The 24428-nt window shown below is 49.0% G+C and overlaps 1 protein-coding gene across 4 annotated transcripts in view; it reads left to right on the plus strand.

The window, feature by feature from the left end:
* Nucleotides 1-24428, plus strand: part of RALY (RALY heterogeneous nuclear ribonucleoprotein) — a 120305-nt gene that overhangs the window by 40926 nt on the left and 54951 nt on the right. For all 4 annotated transcript variants that reach the window (XM_084537713.1, XM_084537714.1, XM_084537715.1 and 1 more), the window contains exon 2: nt 3369-3459. The gene's annotated coding sequence lies outside the window, so the exon portion shown is untranslated. The remainder of the gene's footprint in view (nt 1-3368; nt 3460-24428) is intronic.

Below are 24428 nucleotides of genomic sequence, written 5' to 3' on the forward strand. Positions count from 1 at the left end.
TGGAGAGCAAGATCTTTGAGTTTAATGAAGTAGGAGGTGCCTGCAAAACTAAAGGTGATCTTGTTTGTAAGACGAAGATCAGTGCTGATATATAATGTTTCCAGAATATTGTGCTTCTGTGTGGTGCCCCAGGGAGTGTTTCAGGTTATTGGAAATGCAGATGTAGGAATTTCAGGTCATCAGGTGAGAGCATTCAGCCTGTGACAGCTGCTGCTCAGAGCTGCCAGCAGCCCCACTTCAGCGTGGGGCTGGACCTTCCTCGCTGTCTCCGGAGATCCCAGTTGATCCCACTGGTGCCAGTGGGTCATGTTTGGCACATGGTCTTCGCATCCCTCCGGACTTCATCCCAGCATGAAGTGGGGATGCGATCGGGATGCTGGGGTGAGGATCTCCATGCCCTCTGGGGCTGCGCTGTGTTCCAGCTCCACCGCTTCTCTCTGCGACTTCCCTTTGCTTCTTTATCAAAATTCAGCCCACTGTGGTGAATCCCCTGCCCTGAAGATGAGTTCTTGGTTTTGTAAGGGTCTATGATATATCTTAGTCAGTATCTATGCTATTTCATCCTTTATTCCTTCCCCCAACTTCCTCTGAATGCCATCCAGTAGTGGTGATTTATTACCCTTCAGTGTGTTTCGCTTTTTGTTGGAGAATTTATATTTAATTTTTATGCCCGTTATCATTCAGGGAGAGAAGGGAAATGCTTTGGGAGCCCAGAGTGAAAATAAAACAGCACATTTTGGTGCAGTTACTTAGTTTGAAAGATGTTGTTGTATGTTGGCAGGGTATTTACCTCCTTCCTCCTTTTCCATCATGGGTTGAAGTGATTCTAGAAAAATCACAGGATGCTGCGCTGCACTGCACGAGTGGACTCCAGCATTGCAAAGGCTGGAGCCTGCTGCTCCTCCTGCCGAGTTCATTCGGTCTCATGCAGTAAAGACGGTCTTAGAGTAAGAGCAGGACAATTTGGTCTTCAAAGTAGCTGTGCGTTGAGAAACGAGGGGTTACAGAGCAACAGAAGGGGACTTCCTTTTCTTAGCCCCTATGACCTTGCTAGTGGTGAGATTCTTCTGCGCCACCTCCTGTACACCTTCCATCTGAGGTGAATGTCGTAGAGCTCATCTGAGTCAAACTTCACATCCTAAGGAGCACAGAGATGAGTAATTTGGCCCTTGGTCTCACAGCAACACCAGCGCATGGTGCCAATACCACAACTAAGTGCTTCTGATGCTCTTTGCACAGTGTCCCTCTGCTCCTCAGCCCCCACTGAAAAAACATTGGGTTTTTCTTATCAAAAGTGGAAGATTTTAGGAGCAAGATAAAGTTCGTTTGCTTAAGCCAAGGGACCTGGGTGAGTTTGGGAGAAGGATGGGGGAAGGCGTTTAGCAGTTCATCCAGATGTCTGGTAAAAAATCTGCTCCTTCTTCCTTACTGGGATTTGCTCCTGTAATTCTCTGTTTGCCACATCCCCAGCGTCACTGAGAGTTTTGATGTTCAGGGCTTTGCTCCCACCCAGTTTATCTCCAAATTTCTCTCATTCATTCCCTTCTTCTACATCTCTCTTGCACGAATGCCCATTCTCATGGTATCTCTGAACTCATTGAGTACTGAGAGATGCAACCAAACCTCTTGAGAGGTCCACTAAACCTGGATGAAGGGCCCATTGAAACAGAGGGGAACTGAGGAAACAGCATTGTCAAGTTAACTCTTTATTGGGTTCTTGGCTGACAGCAAAAGTGGCCCCATGGCCACCTGGTTTTAGCCTGTGTCACTGTGGTGGCTTCTTCATGCAGAAGGGGTTGTCCCTTCAGCACTGCCAGAGAGCTGAGACTTCTGCAATGAAAGCCGCTGTTCTGCCGCTGATCAGTGCACTGAATTGTCCTTGGTGGTGGTTTAAGCCCAGTGGTTCATTTCTCTGTCTCCTTAGTACTTTTTCTGTTTTAATTGAAAGCTTCACTCCAGTTTGACCTTCTGCAGTGCTGTGGCACATCTGAGGCTGAAGTGAGCCTCTAATTACGGGGGGCCGTGGCTGGTGGCAGCTGGCTGCACTCACTGCTCACCCTGCTGTTAGCCACGGCTGGCAGATCCCTGCCTGCTCCTCCCCGTCAGAGCAGGCAGCCCGGGTGCCAAGTATTTCACAGAGCAGGGTGTAAAAGTACTGCTCCATCCGTGAGAGCCCTGGGTGCTCATTCAGGAGACATTGCTGGGAATCATCACCGACTTCAGGAGGGTGGAGCAGGAGGCGCAGGAACCTCACCTTGCTCTGTTGCTTGTTTGTACATTGTCAGCTTGCCCAGGCTGATTTGAAGGAATTGGTTCCAATTAATGGACTCGTGAATGGTTTAAGACTCGGAGTATGGGGACTGGATCCAGTTCGTGAACACTTGAGACTGTTGGGGCTGTGAACTCAGAGGTGCGGCTGCTGCCTGGGGGCCAGAGAGCACGGGGATGTCTCGCTGCACCCCAGCTGTTTGAGCACAGCTCCTGGGTCCTCTCCCAGGACTTGCGGGGCTGAGGCCTCAGCTGGTTGCAGAGGAGGGGTGTTTTGGTGGAATCTGGATCCCACCACTGAAAAAGCGGTCAGTCCACTTTGGGGATGAGCAGTGACCTCTGCTGTCTTGGCCACAGCCTTCCCAGCCAGCAGAGCCACTTGCTGGGCTGGCAGTGCCGATGGTGCTGCACCAGCAGCGTGCTAAGCAGGCACTTGGTGTTGCCCAGTATAACAAATGCCGTGGGTAATCCTGTAGCTCCCACTTCTGAACTATAACTTCCTGAGTTAGTTTCTGCCTCACAGGCTTCTCGAGGTGACAAAGCAGCTCGTTGCACAGTCCAACCGGGTGTCCCAGCCTGTGGGAGGAAAGGGAAGGCACCCTAGCTGCAGTCCTGGAGGGTGTCCTGGCAGTTCAAACGGAACCCAGAGGAACTGGCTTAAAGGATAGCATTTCAGTTCAATGAACAAAATGCTTGCTTTACTGTGAAATATTTAATTTTGAAGAAACTCTCTTTTTCCTTAACAAATCCCAGCCATCATGACAGAAAATTCTCATCCTCTATCCGTCGGGTACCTCATTCTCTGCAAGCACTAACATGATGTAGTAGGTTTTGTGGGATTTCCCGAGCCTGAGCCAATCTGAAGCAAGCTATCCCAAGTATTCAGCCCTGCAAACACAACTGCCTCTGTCTCCGGCTTTGAGCCCCTTGCTAAGCAGCTCAGAGCCTTAAGTCCGAAGGTCTTGGGTCTGATGCGTGCAGACAAACAGCCAGAGGCTTATCTTTCCGATGCGCCATACCCTCCTCTGCCATGGATTAGAAAGTACTGGATTATCTGCTTGCCACAACTGGTAGAAAACTGTGTGTCCTGCTTCTTGTAGGGCGAAGCTGAGACCATAGAGGGGTGCTGCGCCTGCTCCCGGACCTGGTGACGGGAAGGACTAACAAACACAAGTGCCCACACCATTCCCGGTGAGTAGCTGCGTTCTGTGTTACACGCGGAGGTGGTGAGTGGTACGGGAGCACCCTGCCCTTAATTCCTGCAGCTGCTCTGCAAGGAGAGGCTCACCACGAGCCTGTAAGAACACCTGGCTTCATATTCTGGCTGCTTTTGCTCTGCAGTCAGGCTGAAGGCTTTCCTTTTGAGCCTGCTGGGTGCACACTCATCCTGGCCTGGTGCAGGCATTCAGGGGGTCGGAGGCTGATGGCTGCAGTGAGGACCTGTGCTGCTGGCACTAGAGGTGAGAGTGCCTTCATCACGCCTGGATGTGCAGATAGTGATGGTTTGGATGTGGTGGGGTTCAGCACCTTTTAATTCCTGATTCTGCCGTGTCAGGGCTTGGGAAGATGAAAGCCAAGCCCCAATCTGTGGTGTTTCCAGGGTAAGGCAGAAGAGCGTGGCTGTGACGGGTGCATGGGGGGCATGGAGAAAGCACTCAGGTGGCACTCGGACAGCTCTGGTCCAAGGGCAGCCAGGACACAGGCTTCAGGCCAGGCTGAAAGCACCTCATGGAAGAAGAAGTTTTGTGGAGGGATGGAAGAGGGTCTGGGGATCAGTGATGCTGTGCCCTAAGCATTGGGAATGCTGCTCCAGGGAGCGCTGGTGCGATTAGAAACTCACTGTGCTTGTCGAGCATCCGAAGTCAGTGTAGTCCTGAGCTGGGAGATCTCTTGCTGTGTTTGTGGGAGTTCTGTTTCACTGAGCACACAGTAAAAGGGCTCCAGCTGAATAAAAAATGGAGTTTGCTTCAGCAGAGACTGAATGAAGATTTCAGGACTTATGGGAAGCAATTGTACGATGCACAATGCATGGTACGAGCATGAGGTAGTGAAATGTTTTCAGCAATGGACTTTCCCCTCCAGTTCCCAGGCAGATAAAAGCAGCTTCTCCGTTTCCAGTTCTGCTGGGCTTGCAGCCACGGTGTAACACATCTGTTTTAATTGGTAGCGTGGTTGAGTTTTTCCTTGGGAACTTACGTAGGAAAGAAAAAATAAGTGTTACCAGGTGGAACCTCTTGCCATGTGGGTAAGAGCTCTGCTGTTGCTTGGTGGACACCAAGGGATACCACGCTCAGGTTTACACTTTTAATCATATTTGGAAATCTGATACATGACACTCCAAGATAACAGAGGGCTACCCCTGATTCACCTGAATGCTTTCAAACCAAAAGCAGGATGTTGAAAGAGAAGGGGAATTTGGCTTTGTTTACAATTTGGCTGAAACCTCTTTCTCTTTCTAGCTTAATATACCTCCCTTTAGTAGTAATGAAAACATCTTGTTGCCTAATGAATTCTGATGTGGACATGTTAAGCAAACAAGTGGACTGAAAGTCTCCTTCTTCATGACCAAGAGGAGTACTATACCCTAATTCCAGAGACCAAGATTTAACTCAGCAAATTAAGTTATGTGATTCAGCAGCATGGGAAAATGATAGAATCACAGAATATCCTGAGTGGGAAGAGACCCACATGGCTTAAGTCCGACTCCAGGCTCTTCAGAAATACATCATTTTTTAACATTCAGGGCATTTTAAGTAGAGTTCTGCCAGAAGTTTTTCAAACTTTTGTTTTGGTCATTGGCATATTAAATATTGTTTTCAACTACAGAGCCTTCTTTTCCTACAGGGTATTAATTGCAGCTAGGCGCAGCTGTGCTGTCCCTAAGCAGAAGAAAGTCTCTTTTATCCTGCGTACAGAGGCTGCAGGGCTTGAGCTGCAGCACCTTCATCAATTGGCGAGCCCTGTGCTTCCCCAGGGCTTGTGAACCCTTGAATGCTGCTGGCTGATTATTTGTCGCAATTATGGGCAGCTCACAGAATAAAGGTTGATTCCAGAGGGAGCTGTGAAACTGCCTATTTCTTGGGGGACATACAAAAAGCTGTGAAAATATCTGTTATTCAGGCAACTCAAGGAGAGCATTGAGAGTAACTATGGAGAATGGGGAGAGCTGATGAAAATGCCTGTTATTTCAGCAATGCTGGGAAGATCACAGAAACACCTGTTTCAGGGCTGACCCAGAGAGGTTTGGAAGTGTCCCATAGTGAGAGGACCCAGAGCATCCTTAAGGGTTTCAGTAGCTCAATGAAAACAGTGTGGATGAAGGTTTCTGTCTGTCATCTCAGAAGACAGCATCAGAGGGGGCCATCACAGTGTCTAATCACAAATAAATCCAGACTGTAATCACTCGCTCAGGTCATTTATCAGCTCTGGCAGTTCCTGTCCTCTCTGGATTAGGACGGGGCTCGGTCACGCTTTAAGCTATGATCTGGCAGTGACCTTCTTAGCACACTGTGGGCCAAGGAAGGAAGCGATGTAACAGGTTGCTTAATTTAGAAGAGATGGGGTGGGTCGGTGGGGACTCGCAGGTGCTGGTCCCAGGCGCAGGAGATGTGGCTGAGGGGCAGGCATGGGGCTGCCCTGGCTGGTGCCGCAGGACATGGGGGCTGCACTCCTAGGGGCTGTGCATGAGGCTACAAAACCCTAACCGTGGGACTGAGTTACCCTCTGTGCCTGGGATAATTCGGTCAGGGAAAAGAATCAGCTTGAGGAACTGATGTACCTCGAGTGACTGTAAAGTTGTTGCTCTTCCCAGAGGCTCTGCAGGTGCTGTGAGCCACAAGAAGATAACTTGAGCCCTTTGGGAGCAGCGATAGCGTGTGAAGCCCTGAGAGCAGGTTCTCAGCTGCTGGGCCCGTTGCTTGCAGCGAGCACTTTGCAGCACTCGCATTTCAGCCAGCGTGGGCAGGTGCTTCACGCCCAGCGCTGACCTGCTTTGCCCCTCGTGGGTTGTTCCTTTTAAAAAATTTGTATTCTTCTGCAGGCAATTAGATTACGTGATTTCTGCAGTGTGGGTTCTGAGGTGTCCACGCACATGGCCTTAATTTATTTTTACTTTGGCAAACATGTGCAGAGGAAGTTTTTGAATGCAATCGTCTTGCCAGCAGAGCCGTGCAGGTGGAGACCATATCCTAAGGGGAGGGAAAAGAAACCCAAATACCTGAAAGTACCCTCAGATGATTCCCAGGAGATAAAACGAAGCATGTGTTTTGGTTTGCTCTGTGACCGCTCTCACAACGGGCTGGGTGAGTGTTGAGCTAGAAAAGCCATGTTCTTGGCAGTGAAGCTGTCACGGAAGCAGAGCTCGTTGAAAGTGGTTTTGATGGATGATTATTATTAAGGAGTTATTTCGTGGCTGCAAGCACCACGAGCACTCTCTGCAAAACGCAGGTCCTGCTGCTGGCCAGCACCGAATTCCCCAGGACGGAGACATCCCCTCCCCTTGCCCCCACATCTCTCCTACCTGTGCAGAGCTGGGCCTCGCTGGCTCCCAGTAGGAACCTGAGCAGCCCCGACCACGGACTGGGTTTTCCTGGTGTGCTGAGCTCCCAGAGGTGGGCACTGACCTTGGCTGAGGAGCTCGGTCCTTGCTTCTGCCCGCGCCAAGCTTCTGTTGCTCTGCTGGGGGTGAGCAGAACCTGAGCAATGCCTTCACACAGCGCGTGTGATGCGGTGCACTGTGCCGGCTGGGGTTAAAATACCTCCCCAAGGCAGCAATTGAGTGCTGGAGCTGAGGTGGTTTTCTGTGATCGGCCGAAATGAGCAAGTGAGCACTGGAGCTGAGAGCTGAGTTCTCTGCACATCTTGAACTTATCAAAATAACATGTCAATTTAAATGATCTGATCTGGGAGGCAGGGGGGAGGGTTGGTTTTTAACTCTGGGATTTGCTGTTTGAAATTATCTTTGCTTCCCAGAGCTTCTCCACGCTTGAAGGTTAATTCAGATTGAGGTAGTGCGTGAATCAAAAATGTAAAATCTTTTCCCAAGTAACTGCTTGTGTAGGCACCACCTGACAGATAATGACACGAGTCACTTCTACGGCCAAGGGTAGCTCCCATGCTCAAAATTCAGGCACAAATGCTTGCAGAATGAAACTTTAAAGGTTTCTAAGCTTTGAGTGGTCGGTCGCAGACGTGTCCCCCAGCTGCAGATAGGCATTCACTGAACACTGCAGAGCCCAACGAAGTGCTCACAGGCTTGGCACAGGGAGGTTGTATTTACTGACACCCTGGCTTCTTAGAGAAACAATCTGATAGCCAGAAGGACTGAGGACAGGTTCTTCTCACCTGGGTCTGAACCACCAGGTCCCAACCATCTTGGCTTGTTTCTCCTTCACCCAGGAGGCATTTTCTCCCTCTCCTGGCAAGAGCCAGTTGCTGCCCACTCAAGGATTATTCCATGCTATAAGATAAGCCAGAGATAAGCCAGGGAACAGGATTTAATACCAGATGAAGGCAGGTTCAAGTCTATGCCTTGCAGTTCAAGTTCTCCACCGTAATTTTCCCAGGTTCCCTGCCCAGTCAGCTGTGCTTAATCCTTCAGAGGTATCCAGTCACCTTTGAGGGCCTATGCCTGAATTTTTCAATTCTAAACCTTTACAAGGGAATATTTTTATCTGCTCCAGCTTCACCTGCTGTTGTAACTGCGAAGACATTACCCTGTGCAGTGCTCAGATGCTGGGCTCAGACCAGGTGCAGCTTTCTGGCTGCCCCTCTGAGTACCAGAGCTGGAAGGGGAGTCAGGAAGTAGAAGGCAAAGGGATGCCTTAAAACAAAAACCTGAAAATAAATCTCTTTTTGTACATCTTTTCTTGGCTTCCCCTCGCAAGGTTGTATCAGCGTGCGCTTGATGGGATGTGATGGCTCTGACCTTGTCAGATGCATCAAACATGACATGTGAGCGTGGATTTTCTTAAAACGAGAAATAGGAGTTAGCAAGAAATGCAGAGAAGACAAACAAACAGATGGCTGCATCCTTCATCAATAGAAATCTGGGCCTGGGACTTGCTTTCAGCGTGGTTTGAATGGGGGAATTTAGAAAATTAGCCAAGAAGTCACTTATTTTACCACCCCCATTATGCAGCATTTTCATCTTCATGCACGTTTCCCCCGTGAGGCAGTGACCTTTCGCAGGCTGCGGTGGCACAGAGAGGTGGCACTGATGTGGGGGACGTTGTGCTGCTGGGGCTGGGCTGGGCTCCTGTCCCCTGCGTGCTGTGACAGCCAGCGAGCGCTGAGTGCCATGTGTCCCCACGCCGATGGTCCACAGTCCATGTCTTGGGAAGGGCGCTTTTCTTCCAAAATTCTGGCTTTGGTCTTCTGCTTGCTTGTTCTTTCTAGAGCGACAGGGAAAAGCCTTGTAATCAAACCCTGCTTTGTTCTTCATCATCTATCCCTACAACCTTGGCTTTGCTTTCTGGCAAGGCGCAGGTCTCGCACCCACATCCCATTGACCTCCCTTGGGTTATCTCCTCCTCCAGATGAAATAACCCCACCTGCAGACTGTGACTGATGGTTGAACACATCTCTGTGTTGCATCAAGCCCCAGACTGAATACAGTTGGGTTTTGGGGTTCTCCAGGCTGTGGCATGATAGCTTGCAGCAAGTATTAGGAATTGCTTAGCTAGAAATAGGGTTGGTGGCTCTGTGATACTCATCTCAGCGTGTGTGTTTGTGGGAAGATACAGGCATTACTCTTGAATTTCTTCTAATTCAGATAGAATTGGGAAATAACACAGATTTTGCGTGAATCCTCTTGAATAACATTTCTTTTTGAAAGTGCTGCAAAGGAGCAGTAGGTCAGGAGGGCAGACTCACGCCTCTGGAGCTGGATTGAGCCACACACAGTCTGAGCAGAAGGTGACACACACACCACAGTGCTGAACACTGACTCTTTGTAGCTAGGAAGGTTGCTAGTTGCAGGAATTAGTGTTTTAAAGGGCATAAGTTTAAAACACAGGTGTAGTCAGAGAAGTAACATTGGAAGGGGATGTTGTCCTCCTCAGATCTGCCTCCCAAGTGAGTTCGGGGACATCTTGCTGCAGTACAGGTCTGGGGGAAGCACTGCAAGCAGTGTCCCTGTGTGTCCTGGAACTGCTGAGCAAGCTCCCACTTCCAGGTGAGCTGCAGGGATGCTTTGCTGGCGCCTGCCCTGCACTGTGGCATTAATTTAAAGCACTGCAAAGTTGGGGGCCAGCTGCTGGGCTGCAAAACCTCACCCTGCAATAATCCAGAGGCTCTCCATCATCAGCTTCTACCTTCGTATATGAGAGTAAGGCAGCTGTTGTTGTTGTCACTTGCTGAAATTCCCCTGAGTCCCAGCAGCAAATCCTAGAGGGAGTGCTGAAGGCACAGGGAAAATACTCCAGGGGTCTGTGTTTGCATTCTGGATCTGTGCATTTTAAGAAATGGACACAAAAAGGGGACGGGTGGTGTCTGGTGGGGATGCTGAGTGGGGTCAGGTCCAGTGCAGGCTCCCTGGGGTATCAGCATCCTGCAGTGCCCATCTCAGCCCAATGCTGGCCTGTGATCACAGCACAATGAATATTTCCTTGATCTGACCCTTATCACCCTGTGTGGCTCTGTTCTGGTGTGTTAAAAGGGACTGGGAACACACCCTGTGCCTTGCCTCTCTGCACTACAGCGTCCCTGAGAAGTTACCTGCTTCCTGTTATCTGTCAGCTAAAACGCACCATCAATTTAGCTATTTATAATCCAGCTTAACCAGAAGCCAAAGACAAGTTTGTGAGGGCGGAGAGAGGTCAGGGAACCCACTTAGCTTTCTGCAGTGCTATTAATTATCCATGGCTTTTTGTCCTACTTCCCTTCTGAGTGCTCGCTGAGACGCGGGGGCCCACTGCCGCCGGCTGTGCCACGGTGCTGCTCCTTGTCCAACTTTGACTGCCACTGTCAGTGCATTGATCTTACTCTTTGAAAATAATCTGCCTTTATTTTTTATTTATTTTTTTTAATTTGCCTCTCATAGCTTTAAATGTTGTTACTATTTCTTCTCCCCTCCTCTGGCACGTGTACCTTTTGCTTAAAATCACAACCTTCTCCAGGCACCAGGGCAGACCATTCATTTCAAAGGATGCTGATTTAAAGACAAGATGAGATCCAGGCTTGCCCAATTTGTCCTCTTCCTCTGTGATTTGAAGGGCCTGAAAATACCTGCACAATTATTTCCCATCTCCGCATATGCCCCCAGATACTTCTCTAAAAACTGCATCCCTACTGCTCCTGAGAAAAGTGAGGCGTGATTAGGGTTTAGGTAATATTTAGGAAATATGGGCTATATTGGCCAAACTACTCCACCTTGCAATGCCTCATCCCACGGGCAGCCCCTGTTCAGTCTCCTCTGGGGGCACAGGGCTGGATGGAGAACACTTGCAGGCAGGTGAGGGGAGCGCACAGCCGAGGAGTGAGGCTTGGTGTACCAGCACCAGCCATGCTGTCTCCTTCTGCAAGATGCTTACTTTCTTCTTCAGTGGTTTTGTGCTTCTCATCCTCTTAAAAACACATCTGCATTGTTTATCTGGCTGTTGCACGTGGTCACAGCCTTTACAGCCTCTGCCTTGGTTCTCATTACACTTTCCAAAGCCTCTTCATTCCCTGGGTTCTCTAATCTTTCCGCCAGCACCCATGTTTTATGCTTTGGTTATGCCTCCCTTCCTTTTAATTAATTTTTCACACTACCTTGCTCGTCCCCGTTGCCCTCTTTTGTTTAATTTATTGTTCACTAGCCATCATAACCCCTGGGCAAGCCTTTAATTTATCTCTTCCCGCGTTCCATCGCCCCCCTCTGTCCTTTCCCTTTATTGATTTCTCCAGCTTGCTTTCACCCTGTGCTTGCCAGCACCGTCTCATGCTCTTCTCTCCCCCCCAAAAAAATTGCTTGGCTGAATTTCTCCCCCCATTAGCGACCTTGCTTCCTTGTGGGCACTATCCCAACAGGGCTGAGCCTGCTCTTTGGTAGGTCCCCACCTTGCTCATGGTTATTTTTCGCCCTGTCCTCCACAAGGAATTAACTAACCGTAATTTCCATCCAAGTTGCCGTAAGGAAATGGTGCTTCTCCTACAAGCCTCTGCCAAACCAAGGAGCCTTGGTGGCCACCACCCAGCACAGCATCTCTGCTGGCAGCCTGGGGACAAAGAAGGACCCCCCAGGGGCAGATGCCACCAGGTTTCAGCTCCGACCAAGGACAGAGGTTGGTGCTCTCAGGGGCTCTTTGTTCCAGCCGTTTCCCTGGTGCTGATGAAGTGTTCCTTGTCCTGGAGAGGCTTGGGCTGCCCACCGCCCAGCTGCCCCTCTGGTCTGAAGCTGGTGCCAGTCTGCATTTAAGTGGTGAGGAAGGGGAGAGGGAATAAATGACCCTTTGGCACTCCAGCTGCTCCCTACCAGCCACAGCCCAGATCGCAGGTACTGGGTGTGCATGGCTGGGACAGGGAACATTCAGCTTTACTTTCTGTTGGGAAGAACTTACGTATGATCTTATGTACGATCTGTAAATAAATGGCCCATCTACTTACAGACCAGCTCCTTCCATTACCACAGCGGGTTTGGAAAGCAGTTACTGCAGGTACACGGGTTATTTTATCATCTGTGGCTGTGTGATCTGCAGTCAGAGCCCAGGAGCTGGAGAGGGTCGGTGGCAGAAACCATGGTTTTAACATCTAGAACAAGCATAAGGTGCATGCTGTGGCTCAAAACTGTGATAATGTACCCACATTTCTAGAGATGTCCACCCAAGAGAACACTCTGTTTAGAGTCTTGCTCGCATACCTGGTGTCTGTCTGCATGAACACCGAGCTGGTCGTGTCCGATGCAGGGCCAGAGCAAAGCAAGGAGGATTTGATGCTCTGTACAAAGGATGTGTTTGGATGTACCACCTCCTGTCTCCCGGCTATCAGGTCGGTGAGAGCAGATGTTGAAGTAACGAGATGGATACTGAGGAGCCTTCAGGGTTGCTCTCCAGTCCCTGTGTGGTGCTGGAAAATTGCAGGGCAGCAGTGCTGATGCACAGGTTATCACCTGCTTGCTTTTCCTGAAGAAGAAAGCTCAGAACAGGAATACCTGCACTGAGGGATCAGGCCAAGAAAGTAAAAGCGTCTGGAGAAGGGTGGTCCTGAACATGTCTGCCCTAGGGACAGCAGAGCCTTGGCAAAAGACAGTCCCCGTGAAGGTCTCTGCCCTGGGACACTGACTGAATGCTATTGAATTGATGGGTCAGTTGTAAATACTTCTAATTCTGTGGTGAGGTGTTAGCATTGTTTGGCTAGGAAATGAAATACAGTAGAGGTTTGTAGATGGGGGCTGAGAAGTGTGAGCTCAGCTCCAGCCCCAGGCTGGCCGTCCATCTACCAGCACCACCTGAAGGTAAACGCTGCAGCGCCTTGTTGCACCGCTTCCTTCTCCCCTTCTCTGTGCACAGTTGTCTTGGTTCTTCCTAATTTCTGTTCTCCCTTCTTCATCCAAGGATCCTTCAGATAAACTCTGAAAACAGATCGTTTCCCAGTGCTTTCAGGGAAATTCAGAGGTGTCCATGAAGTGCTGGCCTTTTTTTCCAAATTAAGAATCCCTCCCTGTCTATCTTGCAACAATTTTTACCATTGCACAGGAAAAGCAGCCCAGCTCCCTGCTATCTCTCCTGTATTGTGTCTGCAGATGCAGGAATATCTCTTTTTTAACGTAGGCAGAGCCCTTGCCCTGCCACTAAGAGCAGTTTTACACCGATTCGTGCTGGCAGATTTTTTTCCCAACCTGCAAAGGGAAACGTAAAGCCCACTTGGGTGGTCAATGAGCGCTACCCATCTCACGTCACACGCCATTAGATGGGACTCGAGATCAAAACCTCGGTGTAATCTCAACAGCTGGGTAAATACAGAGACAATTCCTTTTTTGTTTGCAGCTTGGTCAAGTTCAAGGCTGAGGAACAGATCTCGAGCTAGAAAAAGGGGCTTTGCCGTATTTTTCGCCAACTTCGTATTGAGACAGCATCTGACAGGAAGGGAAGCATAAAGGTTTGGGTAATTTATCTTACATTGTGAATTGTGGTTCTTTTGTGAAATACCCCAGGCCCCTCGGCACAGTGATTGATTCAGTACATCTGCCTTCCCCGGTAAATGACATTTCTGTTTGTCTCTGTAGGTTCTCTGCAAATAAGGAGCTATAAATAAACAACAATATCTGTATTTGCAGGGGGTGGAAAGCTGCATTTAAGCTTTTCCTTTGCACATTGTAAACAAAAATGGACAATTAAGGCATGCAGTAAGTCAAAGCTGTGTGGAAATCAGGAATTCACCCAGATGCTGCTTTATGGCACATAAAACCTATGGTACTGTAAAAACACTTCATATTTTTTTGCAGTTAGAGGAAAAAGTTTAAGGCTGTGCAGAATTTATAATGGGGAGAGGCCAAGCCTTCCAGTAAGTTTTGTGTTTCTGAGCCCACAAGCAGAGTACAGACAAAGTCCTTCGCGGTCCCGGAGGTTCAAGTCTCCAGGACCACGAAGTAATTTGGTAAATTCAAAAGGCCAGAGGTGTGCCTGGCTGTCAAAAAGGTACAGGATTAATTCGCAGCACAAGCCATGCATGGGCCATCGCAGGCAGATACTGGGGCCATTGCTTGCTCAGTATCACCTCAGCAGTAAAACCACGCAGCCTTTGTTTTGTTCCTTTGGTGAAGTGCTTGAGGGAAAGCTCGGTCCCGCTGGCCTCAAGGTGGATGACTGGGTCTGAGGGCCAAATCCCATGGGATATGGGGGGTTATCCTGTTCTGAGCAGAGTGCTGAGTCCATCATTCAGAGTCTGCCTGTGCTCAGCAGGGCAGTGGATGTCACTTTATAGGGTGTTCCAAGAGAAATGACCGTAGAAAAATGGTTCCCTGAGCTTCTCTTTACAACACTGGCATTTCTTCCTCATAAGCGTTTTTCCACAGAGCTGTCTCCTCGGCAATCTATAGGCCTGGGCCTACATGTACATTGCAGGGCTGCGTGCAGTACAAAAATCCTTCACCATCTTTTATCAGCATCTACTCCATTTAAGGAAAAACAAAGCCACAGGATGGGCTCTGCTGGCAGCTCACCCACCCTGCTTGTCCTTTGTCTCTGCTTTCACTCCTGCCTTTCGCACTCCAGCTGGTGGCATCCAGAGGGAGAAAACATGGCACCAGCTGCAGGCAGGGCCCCGTGTCACCTGTGTTTGCACACCTGGAAGTGTCCCTCCAGGTGGCACAGCACCCTAGTGGAGCCAGCCAAACACAGTGCCTCAAATTCAGGTTCTTTAGATGCAGGCCTGTGTTGGAAACCTTGCATGAAGGCAAGATGGGGAGCAGTGGTGCTGTCTCTGGCCTGGAGGGTTTGGTGTCTCCACAGAGAGGCACTAGCTGAGCCATGCAGGAGCAGGGAGTACTCCGATGGCTTATCCCAAATTCCTTCCCCCCGAGAGCTTCAGCAGGGACCAATGCCACCACAGCCCCAGGAATGACAGGCTGGGAAGCCCATGAGGTCCGTGACCATGACCTGGCATCAGTCATCTCAGCGCTGCAGAAGCTGGATGCTCCATGCCGCATCACAAACAAGGCCCCCGTCTGGGCAGGGAGGCCTTCTCACCCTGGCCTTCCTTTCTCTGTTCCTCAATCCCTATAATCTGCCTAAGCTGATTCCCCTCAGTTCTGTAGTGCCTACAGTAATGCATCAGTCTCTGAACCATGCTTTGGGTTTCTTTGTCTTCATCTTCTGTAGTGTCTGAGTCCACCAGCACAATGCTAGAGCTGCCTTCTTAGTGCAGTGAAGCTTGTCCACAGGGAATGGCGTGGCCAAACTGGAAGAACCATCTGTACTCAGCTGACTCCTACTTTCTTCTTAAGCCCTGGTATTAATATCAAACTTGTAAAATTGCAAGGTATTAAGTTTTTGTGGAGATGCTGCTCTTTGTGTTTTGAGACAGCTGATGGAAGTCTTAATACTGCAGGTGGTGTGCTGCCAAACCCTGTAATGCTGCACTGTATTAGCACTCTGGTGTCAGAAATATCCCTCCAACAGGGAGCTTTGGAAGGCAGAGTGCATTGCCTTCATTTCTGGGCATGTGTATGCACGCTGCTCTTCTGAGTTCATGTTTGAATTTGCAAAGAATCTGTCACATCAGTAATGCCTCCTATGAATTCGGATATTAGTGTGAAAAAAAGAAAAACGTCCCATCTCCAAAAACGTTAGGTGGCAAGACAGCCACCAAGGCAGGAAGATGTGAAGGAGGGGACACCACCGGGGTGGCTGTTCCCTGTTAGTTGCATCTACAGGACTGGGGGGCTTAGGAGCAGCCCCTTCTGACAAAGATACTCACTTTTGTTGTCATGGTTTTTGTTTGTTTGTGTGTTTGTTTGTTTGTTTTTTCACTCTTCTCATGGGGGTCCCGCACCCAGACCCTGTGTCAGCAGGAGCAGCAGAAGGGGTGCAGGGACCTTGGCTCAGGTGGCTCTGAAGCGAGGCTGGGGCTGGTAGCTAGACCAGAGGGTTTCGGCACCAAGAACTGGCCTTTACTGGTGTGCTTGTATCTTTCAGTTTTAAAAAATAACCCAGAACAGTAAGCAGAAAACACGATGTATAATTTATGAAATGAAACAATGGCGGTTCTTGTAGATGAAAACATTTTTGGAAAGCTCTTCCTTTCTCACTAAAATTCTCCATAAGGAACAGGCTTTTTCCCACCTCACTACAATCAGAAAATGCAGTTCAAGGAAAATCCTGCTCATCCCACTGAGGTGCCTCACGCCTCCTCCCTGGGCCGGATCCGTCCCTTGCCTCCTGGCACTGGAAGCAGGAGCCCGGCTGGGAGGAAGGGCTGGGGAGGGAGGAATGCAGAGCTCTGAAATCACAGCTGCAGCAGCACCTCCAGCAGTTAGGGCAAAGCATACAAGTCAGAAAATATGCAGTGTGTTCTGTGAAGTAACTTGGTGATTCTCAATTAATGCCCTAATTGCCTTTAAAAAAATAATAAAAAAAAAGGGCTCCAAAATTACTAGGCTGAGTTTCATATGCTGTGGAATATAAAAGTGAAGGGCTCTTATTGACATTTTGGAATTACAAATTATGTTTGTTGTGAAAAAAATGAGAAACCGCCTGTTTAATTGGTTGTAGGCTGCAATTTGTGCGCACTTAGGTAAGAAAAATACAGCTATCCAGGGGCCCATTAAAGATCACTTTCCTTTGAGTCAGCAAAGTGGAGAGCGGGGAGGATCCATGTTCTGCAAAAGCTAAGACTGGCGAGGAGCTGTGAGAGATGCACTGCCTCGGGTGGGCTGGTGGTGGCTGGACAAAGAGAAGAAAGTGGGACTTTGGGTGGTTTGAACCTCAGGAAGAAAAAACAGAGCAGCTCCCAGCTAAGGTGGCCTGAGCTTAAACACCTGGCAAGATACAGGCTGAGCTCCTGGCACAGGAGAAGCTATAGGTTTCTGGCTGCAAAGAGCAGTTTGAGCTTCATCTCCCACAAAAAATCAATAGTAAAGGCTGACCTGCTTATCCAGGAGGCTGTTCTGGTCCTTGGAGAACCAGAAACTTTTCCAAGCAGTGGTTCCTCCCATCTCACACACGTTTTCCATGGGAAGGGAAACCTTCTGCCTACAGCACTCTGCTTTCCTGCACTGATGGAGGAGAGTAAAGCTTGTAAACTGGGCGACAAAACCCGGACACCCTCTGAAGGCACAGGAGGAAGAGGAGGTCTCTGGAGCAGGACTGCCTTGCTCCAGGCATCCCAGCATACAGTGATGTTATAAATGGCTCAGGATTCAAGTTAGGATTAAATAAAAAAATAGGATTTATTAAAAGAATATAAAGGAATAGAGGTAAGCAAACAGCGCTGGGTGCACCGGGAGTCTCCGCTCCACCAGGACACACACCAGTTACATCAAGCAGCTGATTTTTATGCTCCTAGACTAATACATATTCATTACTACTTCTAAAAAAATAGATTATTATAATTAGCTTCCGGGGTGCAGTCCCTCCTACTGGAGCATGCGCAGTCTCCTCTGGGGGTCTCTTCTGGGGGTCTCCAGGGGTCTTTCATGCTGAAGGCTCGTAGTCTTCCTCTCCCCCTTTGTACTTACTGGGCACCATACCAAGTTTATAGAACATCCTCTTCAAGTCTTGTCTCCCAGCCGTCCTTCAGCTTCTTTCTCCTTCCTCTTTATCTCTCGGCCCCCCCTAACCAGATACCAAAGATCCGCATAGTATCCCATAACAGTCACTAGTTGTTATCAGTTGTTCTGAAACTCCCAGACACACGAGTAATTAAAACATTCTTCCCCAGCCATTCACAGACACATCTATAGCAGTGTTAGAAATAGAAGTCCGGAATAACAAAAGCAAACAGGTTCATAAATTTAAGAAGTGATAAATTGACTAGAATGAGGGGGAGACTGGGACACACTGCATCTGTGGTTCAAGAATTAAATTGCCAGTGCAGGGCCCAGAGGCAGACAGGATTCAAACAGAATTGTTCTTTATGGACACGAATTGTTAAAACATTCCTCACAGCGAGGAGCAGGAGGGTCCAAGCACAGTGCCAGGGGCTGCGGTGTCCTGAACGGCTTCCCCTGGCGGGGCTCAGCAGGGGCACAGCAGGTGACCAGGCACCAGGGTCTCCTTCTGACAAAGCCCTGGGACAAACACCACTGAGCACTTCCTAGTGCAGAAAGATTCGTCAACACCATTAATTAGAAGTGAAGCTTATATTGCAGGTGGGAAAGGCCTCTGTAGATTGAAAGACCAACATTTAGACTAAGAAGAGGCTCCGCTCTTACTCATTTGATGAATCACAATATTGAGCAAATGATTTCTTTGCAGAGAAAGCAATTGGGGTGGCTCTCTGTAATTATTTTCAGTCGAGGAGGAGGAGGGAGATGCCGAAGGGGTGGATGTGAGAGCCTGGCGGTGAAATGAGGCGATGTTGGGAAGGGAGCAGGGACGAAGGAAAGGCACACTGGGGTACAAACCTGGCTCTCCTGGCTGCTTTCCCCTCTCGCGTATTTCGTCCTTGTGAGTCCACTAAGGTTTTGAGGGCTCATGAATTACAACATGCATGGGGTTATTGGAGAAGGATGGGAAAGGCCAAAAGCCAGGGCCCTCTGGCCTTGCTGGTAGAGGCTGCCAGGCATGTGTTAGGGAGGCAGGTGCTATGATGGAGCACGCCAGAACGTGGCTCTCCTGCCTTCCTGCTGCTCACCGGTGTGTTTCGTGAGCTTCCAGCTTGCTTTGCCTCTTCGGACTCCATTTTCCAAATCCTTCAGGCCAGCTCTGCATTCCTCTGGGTGGCTGGATGGGCAATCCAGGCAGGGCTGAGCCTCGGTACCTCTGTGCCCAGCTCAGGGTTGTGCATAAACCCCTCTGATCGTGTACCCCGAAAATCAAGGAGGGCTTTGCTGTTAGCTTCAGAGCAACACTGAGCCGCCGCTGGGGAGCGTGAAATCCCTGCTGTCCCATGGCAGCTGTCTGTGACACCGTCTAATTAATAGCAGCACCTCCTGCCTGAGGCGGAGATGTAGTTGACGAGCCACTGAAAGTTTCTCCTGTGATTCTTTTCCTCTTTGTTTTAACCAGATCTGATCAATACCATAAAGGGCAAAGTGGCCGTATTATTTACTTATCGCGGGAGCAGTGCAGCAAACGGTCTATCACTTCACAGTTTGCTGACCGGCGCTGCAGATAATCTGTGTTTATCACTCCCTTTGCAGGGAAGTCCTGTAGAGCGTAATACATCAATAATGCAATGATCGTAGGCGTTTGGTGGGAAATACACCTTTTTAATAGATTTTGTAGTTCTCGGTAGCAGTAACATTGTTCTGCGGAAGAAAAAATAAAGACAGTAAGTTTTAATTCAAGGAGTTTTTAAATTCAAAATGACTTTTTCAGTACAAATTGTAGAAAATATTTAATTTCAAAGCTGTTGTGTTTGTAGTAAGAAGAAGGAAAGCCATAGCATTTACCTGAGAAACAACGAATTACAACTTGGGTTTTAGTCTAAGAAAAAAGATAACTGAGTAAATATGTTTTTCTATGAGCTTTTTGATCATATATCTGGTTTTTCATGGAAAGCCCTTTCCAGTTCCTGCCAGCTGCTCTCTGCCAGGCCGTGGTAATTCTCTAACCCGTGTGAGCAGACGTCTCTGTGAAGCCGCAGACCCGGGGCAGCGTTCATGGTCTCCAGCAAGCGCCGCTTCGTTCCAGCAGACATTCGTGCATCTCATTTCGGAGGATCCCTTTTCACAGCACACACTTATTTTTCAAGGGCAAAATTTGCTTTCAAGCTCAGCCAGAAGAGCGTGGGCTGCAGAAGATAAGAGTGACAAATTGGCACACGGGGAATAAACTTGGGTCCTTCAGCTCCATCACCGTACCCCAGCTGCTCCTCAGATCAACACAAGCAGGGGCACTGCACTTTCACGGACCACAGCTTAATAAACACCCTCTTTAAGATGCTTTGGAGACTTCTGCTTTGTTTCCTTAGTGCTGTGCTTCATCTGTGCTCAGGTTCACATATCCACAGCCTTTCGTCTCCACCCCATCCCTGTGGACCCAGCTCCTCACAGCAGCCCACGGGTACAGGGAAGGGACCGGACCGTTACTGCCAGCAGCAACCTCCAGCATCTTGTAGGGAGGGGAACAATTGCTTTGATGGAGACTCCAAAGCCTTCTGCCCCCTGGCACCAACAGCTCCGAGGAGCTTTTCCTAGGATGTTTTATGCATCATGCCCATGGAAAGATTTTTAAGCTTCTCACTTTCGGCTGTTGTTTTTCAGAAGGGAATTGTTAACCTCCAGTTGTGCCCTGTCTGCTCAGCGATGGATTTTTGGGAAGCCCAGCAGCATCCTTGTACTGGGGACCAGCCCTACAGCAGCAAGGAGCAGCCTCAGGGACCCCCAGAGGTTTCCCTGAGATGTCCCCAGGAGTGTCCCCCACCCTGCCACTGGCTTTGGGTGACAATGCCCAAATGAGTTGCTCCAGGTCATTAGTTTATTTTCCAGCCCACAGCTCCCATACCCTCAGGGGTGCAGGATAAACCCCTGGGATGTCCGAGGCAGCTGAGAAAACCAAGTTAGCAGCACGCAGGAAACCTCTGAGAGTGGTTAAGGGTTTATGTATGGAAAAAGTTGCAAGGTGATGCAATGCACAGGACATGGTGATGCTCTTTGTGGTCAGTGAGACAGGTGGGGATGTAATGCACAAATATTTGCTCTGCTGCGAAGCTGGCAAGCACTATTAGAGCCATGAGCACCAGCGACTCTGTTGATGCAGCCCCGGGAATGCAGACCCATCCTCTGCCAGCATGGCTGAGCCTGGGCTAAGCGGAGCAGCGTGGGGTTGCACCACGGTGGGTGTAACGCTGGGGCTTGGTGTGGGTCCCTGCGGTGCCCCGTGGGCGATGGGTGCCTAGGGTGGCCCCGCGGGGTGGGCAGGGACTGGTGGCGGTGACAGAAGCAGCAGACAGGGACTCGTGCTCCTCTGACTCCAGCATCAGAGGCGACTGCGTTTTAGCGAGTGGGTTTGCGGTGTCTGTGGCGCACAGATCAGTAACGTGCTGCACAGCAGCTGCTGTCGGTAAGGCACGTCGACGAGCCTCATTAACGCTGCCTTATGAGCGCAGTTGAGTGTAATTGTTCGCTGTATTTAAAAACCAGAACGGGGAAAAATTGCCGGAATATATCCTCCCTGCGTGTGAAATGCTGGAAATAATGGTAGGCATTCATGTTTAGAGCAGTGTGAAAAAGGCAGGACTGTGATTTTAGGAAGCAAATAAAATGTCTCACCTGGAGCTGCAGTTTTACAGGGACAGGCACGTGCTTACAGCTGCTCCTGCGCACTGTGCGTCCCCGCTGCCCGTCCCGCTGCTCACCATGCACCTCGCCCAGGAACCTGTGCTTGATCCAAGTATCTCTCCCCACAAAAAACACAGTTAAGATGTCAACAAAGAATCCCCTGCCTCACCTTGTAACTTGTGCCCGTGGTTAATCATGTCCCTTCTAAAATGTGAGCCATTTATCCTGTTTGAATTTGGCCTCAGTTTCCAGATGTTTGTTCCTGTTCCATCTTCACCCTCTTGATTTAAGAGCTCTCATGTACCTGATATTGTCTGCATGTGGAAGTTTTCACCTAGTGTAATCAAATCACCTTCCGATCTGCTTTGTGATAAGCTAAACAGCACAAAGTCTGTAATTCTTCTATGTCAAGCATTTCCTTCAGCCATGGGATCATTTTTGTGGCTGCATTCTGCACTTCCTTCCTTTTCTTTGATCTGTGAACAGGAGATACTGAATTGTGCATTGAAGGTTTGAATTCAGAAGTGATGAGGTGTTTACCCAAACCTGCCCTGGGCATCTGCCAGGCTAGGGTGGCAGCACCAGGCTGCCCATGCCGAACAGTGCTCCCTTGTCATGGGGAACAAGGACACCTCCAGCTCTACTTCAGCATTTTGCTTTCTGATCTCAGAAAACTCATGAGGAGAACCAAGGAAGTGACTCAAACTTCCCTGAAACTCCCTCAGAGTTGCCACGATGGCTGTCGTGTGTTACCTGTTCCTATGACATGATTCACCCAAGGGCAGCATTCTCCCTGCCTGTGAATATATATTTAGGGAAAGGGGGCTGCAGCAAGCAGTCCATGCAGCAGGTAGAAATCCAGGGTGTGCTCTTGAAATCAAAAAAGCTTCAGAGCTCTGCAGCCGCTGAGGACCAGCCCCATAGTAAGGAACTCCCGTCGCAGTTTCAGACCCGTTCCAGGGGTGGTGCATCCTCATTTCTTTTCAGCAAACCTTACAGTGGACCCAAAGAGGGGTTATATTTGCATAATCTTGACTTTTTTTTTATCACCCTCTCATGATTTTTGAAAGCTTAGATATCTGAAGCGCTTAGCTCAGTGTTGAGTGCCTCATTAAATTTCAGAACCCTGCTTTCCTAGGCTCCGTTAATTAGGCACTTGATTGAAAGTCTGAATCTGAAGGCTTGGGTATTGACTACAGCTTTGCTAACCTAAGGTGATCTGTTCAGTGTAGTTAAAGCTTGCCCAGCCAATTTCTTTTCTTAACGTCCTTCACCCTGCTATTAAAGAGGCATCACAGATTGCTGGAAAACCCTTGTGTTTCTACTGCAGTGGCTGGAGAGTCTCAAAGATTTATTTTAGCTCTTGAGCTCCATTGTTACTTGAGTTTTCTGCTGCATTTGTTGTTTAATAAAGACTGCCTGTCCATTTAACAGGCAGCACTTAAAGGCCAGCCAGAATATGGTCTTGAATGCTCTTGTAGCCTGTTAGGCTTTTTTTTTTTTTTTTGTATTTTTATTTTTTAAGTACCAGAGAATCTTTTAGGTGTTTGTATAACAAGCAAGGAGCCCCTTGTCAGGCACCAGCATGCTTTTCTTGTCTGCATTGTCGGCTCCAGTATTTCCATCTGCTGGACACGGAGCAGTTTGGAGGCAGTCTCCCCATGGACACACATCTAGGTGGAAGGCACCTGAGGGCACATGGACCTGCCCTGTGGACCACACGCTGGTGCTCCTTTCCCCAAGCAGTTACGGGGTGTGCAGCAAGGAGACCAGGCAGCCAAAACCAAGCATCATGTGCTGCTCCTCCACCACACATCGCTTTTGCATCGGCCACAGGGAGAGACCTGCCAAGCTAGGAGGGCAGATGGAGGGAAGTGAAGGACGGGCAATGGATGTCCCTGCTTCCAGCTGAGCCAGGCTGGGAGGAGGAGGTAGGGAAATACCCCAAAATGAGCTGTTCTGGCTGCACAGCTTGGACTGGAGACAAAGAGATGCTGGGTTAGAAGGGGAGGGTGTGCAGAGATCCTGGGAGAGAACAAGGTTGGGTGGTGAGAGAACCCCCAGGGCAGTGAATCGCAGTGAGATGTCTGGGTTTGTGTGTGCCCCCTGCTTTTTCCCATCAGCCACATGCCAGCGACACATGGAGACATCACCCAGCTTTGCTGTCAGTGACCAGCTCCGTGAGGATGGGGTATTGCAGGGGCAGCTGTAGCCATGACCTCCCCAGCTTGCTGCGTCCCGAGCCGGCATCTCCCCGCAGATTCCCAGTTTTTTTGTTGTTCTAGTCTCTAGTAGAGATAGTCTTGGTATTAAGATATCTCTTAGAGATACTAGATATGTCTGTCTCATAATTCCCTCCTTTAAATTGTCTCCTGTCACTGTGATGTGGCAGCTGCTCCAGTTTCTGCTTCAGGCTGCACATCTCCTACCTCCATTCCCTTGACACAACCTTTTTCCTTCTCATTCTCCTCCCCTGCAGCTCACAACACCTCGATTCAATTAGTTGGCCCAGACTGGCCTTCCTCTGCGTGCCTGTTTTGTCCTGACAAAGGTGGCAGTCAAGGTAGACAGTAATTTAATTTAATTTTCTTCTGAGGCTTTAAGTGGGATAATCCTGAAGTTTAATCTTGCCTCTGAGTCACAGCTATTGGCCTTGGTCACTTGTGAAAGGTTGCTTTTAGTTTCTTGGTCTGCTCAACAGCTCTCATTTGTTACTCTCTTTGCTCCTGGTGGATGTTTCTGACCTGTTTGTAGGCAGAGGATTGCTGAGACTACACAGCTCCCTCTCTGAACAGCACTGTGGATGTGTGCCCGTTGAGGAAGATGCAAAAATGGCTTTAGAGGTGAAAAACGTTACTACTTCATGCAAAGGTGGCATTTTTATTTTCTGAAGGTAGTAGGCATTTTCCCTTTACCTACTGAACTTGACATTATGAAATACCTTTACACGTGCAGTGATATGAATGTGTTACAAAGTGCGAGTCTGCAAGTCCAAAGCAAAAAAAAAAAAAAAATAAGAATGGAGCAGCACTTGATGGGGGGTTGCTGTTCATCTGCTGACCTTTGTAAAAATATTTTCACATTGCCGGTCGCTTGCAGTGCATTCAAACCATGCAGAAGGATAAAAATTGGCATCTCCTGTTCATAAAAAAAAAGAAATAAATAATTAAAAACCATATGGGGAAAAAAAAAAAAAAAAAACAAAAAAAAAACCTACTACTGAAGTGCTGGTGGAAACCCCCAGGAGGGAGTTGCTGCCTTGCAGACACTGAAGTGCTGCTGGTTTCCAGCAGAGCCA

The sequence above is a fragment of the Aythya ferina genome (assembly GCF_964211825.1).
Source record: "Aythya ferina genome assembly, chromosome: 16".
NCBI classification, from domain to species: Eukaryota; Metazoa; Chordata; class Aves; order Anseriformes; family Anatidae; genus Aythya; species Aythya ferina.